The following is a 7,365-nucleotide window of genomic DNA, read 5'->3' as shown; positions in this document are numbered from 1 at the left end:
TCTGTTTCTCCAACTTTAGTTGAATCGAGTTTGACTATGCATGGTTCTTGTTGAAGGTTAAAACAGCACACTTGATGAAAAATCGTTGTGGTTTTGATGCGTAGGTAAGAACGGTTCTTGCTAGAAGCCCGTACCGGCCATGTAAAACTTGCAACAACAAAGTAGAGGACGTCTAACTTGTTTTTGCAGGGCATGTTGTGATGTGATATGGTCAAGACGTGATGAGATAGAAATTGTTGTATGAGATGATCATGCTTTGTAACCGTTAACAGCAACTGGCAGAAGCCTTATGGTTGTCTCTTTATTGCATAAGATGCAAGTGCCATATCATTGCTTTACCTTATTGCTATGCGATAACAATAGTTGCAAAAGCAATAGTTGGCGAGGCGACCATGTGACGACATGTTGATAGAGATCAAGATGATGGAGATCATGGTGTCATGCCGGTGACGATGGAGATCATGACGGTACTTTGGAGATGGAGATCAAAGGCAAAAGATGATGATGGCCATATCATGTCACATGTTTTGATTGCATGTGATGTTTATCCTTTATGCATCTTATTTTTCTTAGTACCGCGGTAGCATTATAAGATGACGCCTCACTAAATTTCAAGGTATACATGTTCTCCTTGAGTATGCACCACTACAACAGTTCGTCATGCTGAGACACCATGTGATGATCAGGTGTGATAAGCTCTATGTTCACATACAATGGGTGCAAGCCAGTTTTGCACACGCGGAATACTCGGGTTAAACTTGACAAGCCTAGCATATGCAGATATGGCCTCGGAACACTGAGACCGAAAGGTCGAACGTGAATCATATAGTAGATATGATCAACATAGAGATGTTCACCATTGAAAACTACTCCATCTCACGTGATGATCGGACATGGTTTAGTTGATATGGATCACGTGATCATTTAGATGACTAGAGGGATGTCTATCTAAGTGGGAGTTCTTAAGTAATATGTTTAACTGAACTTTAATTTATCATGATATTAGTCCAGATAGTATTTGCAAATTATGTTGTAGATCAATAGCTCACGTTATAGCTCCCCATTTATTTTTTGATATGTTCCTAGAGAAAAATAAGTTGAAAGATGGTAGTAGAAATGATGCGGATTGGATCCGTGATCTGAGGATTATCCTCATTGCTGCACAGAAGAATTATGTCCTTGATGCACCACTAGGTGACGGACCTATTGCAGGAGCAGATACAGACGTTATGAATGTTTGGCAAGCTCGGTATGATGACTACTTGATAGTTTAGTGCGCCATGCTTTACGGCTTAGAATCGGGACTTCAAAAACGTTTTGAACGCCACCGAGCATATAAGATGTTCCAAGAGCTGAAATTGATATTTCAGACTCATGCCCGAGTTGAGAGGTATGAGACCTCTGACAAGTACTTTGCCTACAAGATGGAGGATAATACCTCAACCAGTGAGCATGTGCTCAGAATGTCTGAGTACTACAACTGCTTGAATCAAATGGGAGTTAATCTTCTAGATAAGATAGTGATTGATAGAGTTCTCTAGTCACTATCACCAAGTTACTGGAACTTCGTGATGAACTATAATATGCAAGGGATGACGAAAATGATTCCCGAGCTCTTCGTGATGCTGAAATCAACGAAGGTAGAAATCAAGAAAAGCATCAAACGTTGATGGTTGACAAGACCACTAGTTTCAAGTAAAAGGGCAAGGGAAAGAAAGGGAACTTCAAGAAGAATGGCAAGCAAGTTGTCACTCCCATGAAGAAGTCCAAAGCTAGACCCAAGCCTGAAACTGAGTGCTTCTACTATAAAGGAAATGGTCACTAGAAGCAGAACTGCCCCAAATACTTGGCGGATGAGAAGGATGGCAAAGTGAACAAAAGTATATATGATATACATGTTATTGATGTGTACTTTACTAGTGTTCATAGTAGCCCCTGGGTATTTGATACTGGTTCAGTTGCTATGATTAGTAACTGGAAACAGGAGTTACAAAATGAACATAGACTAGTTGAGGGCGAGGTGACAATGTGTGCTGGAAGTGATTCCAAGGTTGATAAGATCACCATCGCACACTCCCTTTACCTTCGGGATTAGTGTTGAACCTAAAATAAATGTTATTTGGTGTTTGCATTGAGCATAATATGATTGGATCATTTTTATTGCAATACGGTTATTCATTTAAGTCAAAGAATAATTGCTATTCTGTTTACATGAATAAAACCTTTTGTGGTCATACACCCAAGGTGAATGGTTTATTGAATCTCGATCGTAGTGATACACATATTCATGACATTGATGCCAAAAGATGCAAAGTTGATAATGATAGTGCAAAATACTAATGGCACTGCTGTTTAGGTCATGTTGGTGTAAAGCGCATGAAGAAACTCCATGCTGATGGGCTTTTGGAATCACTTGATGCTTGCGAACCATGACTCATGGGCAAGATGACTAAGACTCCGATCCCTAGAACAATGGAGCAAGAAACCGACTTATTAGAAATAATACATACTGATGTATGCGATCCAATGAGTGTTGAGGCTCGCGGCGGGTACCGTTATTTTCTGACCTTCACAGATGATTTGAGCAGATATGAGTATATCTACTTAATGAAACACAAGTCTGAAACATTTGAAAAGTTCAAAGAATTTCAGAGTGAAGTGGAGAATCATCATAACAAGAGAATAAATTTTCTACAATATGATCGCGGAGGCGAATATTTGAGTTGCGAGTTTGGCCTTCATTTAAAACAATATGGAATAGTTTCACAACTCATGCCACCTGGAACACCACAATGTAATGGTGTGTCTGAACGTCATAACCGTACTTTACTAGACATGGTGCGATCTATGATGTATCTTACCGATTTACCACTATCGTTTTGGGGTTATGCATTAGAGACAGCTGCATTCACGTTAAATAGGGCACCATCTAAATCCGTTGAGACGACACAGTATGAACTGTGGTTTAGCAAGAAACCTAAGCTGTCATTTCTTAAAGTTTGGGGCTGCGATGCTTATGTGAAAAAGCTTCAACCTGATAAGCTCGAACCCAAATATGAGAAATGTGTCTTCATAGGATACCCAAAAGAAACTGTTGGGTACACCTTCTATCACGGATCCGATGGCAAGATATTTGTTGCTAAGAATGGATCCTTTCTAGAAAAGGAGTTTCTCTCGAAAGAAGTGAGTGGGAGGAAAGTAGAACTTGATGAGGTAGTTGTACCTTCTCCTGAATTGGAAAATGGTTCATCACAGAAATCAGTTCCAGTGATGCCTACACCAATTAGTGAGGAAGTTAATGATGATGATTATGAAACTTCAGATCAAGTTACTACTGAACCTCGTAGGTCAACCAGAGTACTACACACCAGAGTGGTACGGTAATCCTATTCTGGAAGTCATGTTACTAGACCATGACGAACCTACGAACTATGAGGAAGCGATGATGAGCCCAGATTTCACGAAATGGCTTGAAGCCATGAAATCTGAGATGGGATCCATGCATGAGAACAAAGTGTGGACTTTGGTTGACTTGACCGATGATCGGCAAGCCATAGAGAATAAATGGATCTTCAAGAGGAAGACAGACGCTAATAGTAGTGTTACTATCTACAAAGCTCGAATTGTCGAAAAGGGTTTTTGACAAGTTTAAGGTGTTGACCACGATGATATTTTCTCACTCGTATTGATGCTTAAAGTCTGTCTGAATTATTTTAGAAATTGCCACATTTTATGAAATCTGACAAATGGATGTCAAAACTGCATTCCTTAATGGATTTATTAAAGAAAGTTGTATATGATATAACCAGAAGGTTTTGTCAATCCTAAATGTGCTAACAAAATGTTCAAGCTCTAGCGATCCATCTATGGACTGGTGCAAGCATCTCGGAGTTGGAATATACGCTTTGATGAGTTGATCAAAGCATATAGTTTTATACAGACTTGTGGTGAAGCATGTATTTATAAGAAAGTGAGTGGGAGCTGTGACGCCCCCCCGATTCAATCGTACACTAATCATACACGCAAACGTGTACGATCAAGAACAGGGACTCATGGGAAGATATCGCAACACAACTCTACAAATAAAATAAGTCATACAAGCATCATATTACAAGCCAGGGGCCTCGAGAGCTCGAATACAAGAGCTCGGTCAAAGACGAGTCAGCGGAAGCAACAATATCTGAGTACAGACATAAGTTAAACAAGTTTGCCTTAAGAAGGCTACCACAAACTGGGATACAGATCGAAAGAGGCGCAGGCCTCCTGCCTGGGATCCTCCTAAACTACTCCTGGTCATCGTCAGTGGCCTTCACGTAGTAGTAGGCACCTCCGGTGTAGTAGGAGTCATCATCGACGGTGGCGTCTGGCTCCTGGGCTCCAGCATCTGGTTGCGACAACCAGGTAGAAGGGAAAGGGGGAAAAGAGGGAGAAAAGCAACCGTGAGTACTCATCGAAAGTACTCGCAAGCAAGGAGCTACACTACATATGCATGGGTATATGTGTAAAGGGCCATATCGGTAGACTGAACTGCAGAATGCCAGAATAAGAGGGGGATAGCTAATCCTGTCGAAGACTACGCTTCTGGCCACCTCCATCTTGCAGCAGAAGAAGAGAGTAGATGGTAAGTTCACCAAGTAGCATCGCATAGCATAATCCTAACCGATGATCCTCCCCTCGTCGCCCTGTGAGAGAGCGATCACCGGTTGTATCTGGCACTTGGAAGGGTATGTTTTATTAAGTATTCGGTTCTAGTTGTCATAAGGTCAAGGTACAACTCCAAGTCGTCCTGTTACCGAAGATCATGGCTATTCGAATAGATTAACTTCCCTGCAGGGGTGCACCACATAACCCAACACGCTCGATCCCCTTTGTCCGGACACACTTTTCTGGGTCATGCCCGGCCTCGGAAGATCAACACATCGCAGCCCCACCTAGGCACAACAAAGAGGTCAGCACACCGGTCTAAATCCTATGGCGTAGGGGTCTGGGCCCATCGCCCATTGCACACCTGCACGTTGCGTACGCGGCCAGAGAGCAGACCTAGCAACCTCCATTACAAAGGAAGTTGCGTTGTGCGGTCCAACCCGGCGCGTGTCGCTCAGTCGCTGACATCATGAAGGCTTCGGCTGATACCATGACGTCGAGTGCCCATAACTGTCCCCGCATAGATGGTTAGTGCGTATAGGCCAGTAGCCAGACTCAGATCAAATACCAAGATCTCGTTAAACGTGTTAAGTATCCGTGAACGCTGACCAGGGCCAGGCCCACCTCTCTCCTAGGTGGTCTCAACCTGCCCTGTCGCTCCACCACAAAGTAACAGTCGGGGGCCGTCGGGAACTCAGGCCCACCACTACTTGGATGGAGCCACCTTCCCCTTCAGCCCCCATCTCCAAACAATATCACCGGTAATTTAACAGTGTAAGTATATAGTATATGCCCGTGATCACCTCCCGAAGTGATCACGACCCAGTAGTATAGCTTGGCAGACGGACAAGAGTGTAGGGCCACTGATGGAACACTAGCATCCTATACTAAGCAGTAGGATAGCAGGTAAAGGTAACAACAGTAGTAGCAAGGACAGGCTATGCATCAGAATAGGATTAACGGAAAGCAGTAACATGCTACACTACTCTAATGCAAGCAGTATAGAGGAGAGTAGGCGGTATCTGGTGATCAAGGGGGGGCTTGCCTGGTTGCTCTGACAAGAAGGAGGGGTCGTCAACACCATAGTCGATCGGGGTACCAGCAGCAGCGTCAGTCTCGGGGTCTACCAGGAAAGAAGAGGGGGAAGAAACAGTAAATACGGAGCAAACAAAGCATCACAAAACATCCGGGAAAGTATTCCCGGTGTTCCGCGTTTTCTGACAGCTGAACCGGAGGGGGAAAGTTGCGAGTTTGATAGGTTAGGGATGTGTGGCAGACGAACGGGCTGCGTATCCGAATTCGTCTCGTCGTTCTGAGCAACTTTCATGTAGAAAGTATTTTCATCTGAGCTACGGTTTATTTTATATTAACTTTAAAAGATTTAATCAATTTTAGCATTTATTCAATTAATTAATTTAACACTATCCAAAATAGTGCACGCTGACGTCAGCATGACGTCAGCAGTCAACAGAGGCGTTGACTGGTCAACTGACGTGTGGGTCCCGTTCGTCATAGGCTCAGACTAACTAAACAGTGTTAATTAGCTTAATTACTAGATTAGGTTAACCCATTTAATTAATTTAGTTAAACAAGATTAATTAACTTAATTAATTCGCCAATTAATTAATTAATTAATTTGTTTATTTACTTTAAATTCTCTTCTTCTTTTTAAGGGACGACCCCACCTGTCAGGGGCACAATGTGCCCCTGCAGTGGCTGTGTGTACGCGAGGGGCAAGGGAGACAGGGGACTCCGGCGGCCTCATCCAGGAGCCGCGGGGAGCTCCGGCGGGGCGCGTGGCCGTTGGCCGAACGCGGCGACCAGAGGCACGCGAGGCGCGGCGTGGCATGTGGTAGCAGCAGGCAGAAGGGCGAGAGGGGCGGACGGGTGAGGCGCGGCGGGTGCAACGGGACGATGAGCCCGGGTCGTCCGGTGCAGGCGCAGGAGCAGAGCGCCGGCACAGGAGGGTTGCAGCAATAATGGGAGACTGGGGAGGGGCGACAAGGGGTGGAGGAATGCCGGGAGCTGCGGGGCGCTGGTGCGACAAGCAGCGCGTGGCACGGTGGAGCCAGGGGCTTGGCCTTCCTGAGGCGAGGCGGGCGCGAGCGTGCGGCGATGCGGAGCAGGAGCAGCGGGTGCGGGAGCGAGGCGAGCGGCGCCGCAGTAGCAGAGAGAAGCAGGGGCAGCGCGGGGGCAAGACCACGGTGGGCAGCGGCAGCAGTGCTGCGGTGCGCGGTGGCGCGAGGCCATCGTAGCGCCGGCGAGGCGGGACAACGCGCGGATGGGCCGCGTGCGGGGCACCGGTCCAGGCGCGGCGCGGGAAGGAGGCCACGGCCTTGAGCGCGTGCTCATGCGCTTGCAGAGGTGCCGCGGCGGGGCTTAGGAGTGGGGCTGTGGCCCGTGCAGCGACGCGGTCGGTCACGGCGGATGGCATCCGGCAAGGGGAAGAGGAGGACCAGGGTCCTCACCGAGGCCGTAGGGGTTCGGGCAGTGGGCTCGGGAAGGAGTCGAGGTCGCGACGGAGAGGACAGCGGCGATGATGGCGGAGACGACGGCGGGGCAGCTCCAGCGGTGTCGAGGAGGACGGCGAGGCGGCCTCCGGCGAGGTCCAGGCGAGGGGCGCCGGTGTGGTGCAGTTCGTTCCCCCCGATCCAGATTTGGATCGGGCAGGGGGAGAGAGCAATGTGTGTGGGGGGTGAGTGGGAGCGAGTGTGGTGGGTC

The sequence above is a fragment of the Triticum dicoccoides genome, chromosome 7A, assembly GCF_002162155.2.
Source record: "Triticum dicoccoides isolate Atlit2015 ecotype Zavitan chromosome 7A, WEW_v2.0, whole genome shotgun sequence".
Lineage (NCBI taxonomy): Eukaryota > Viridiplantae > Streptophyta > Magnoliopsida > Poales > Poaceae > Triticum > Triticum dicoccoides.
This window is presented reverse-complemented; position numbering follows the sequence as displayed.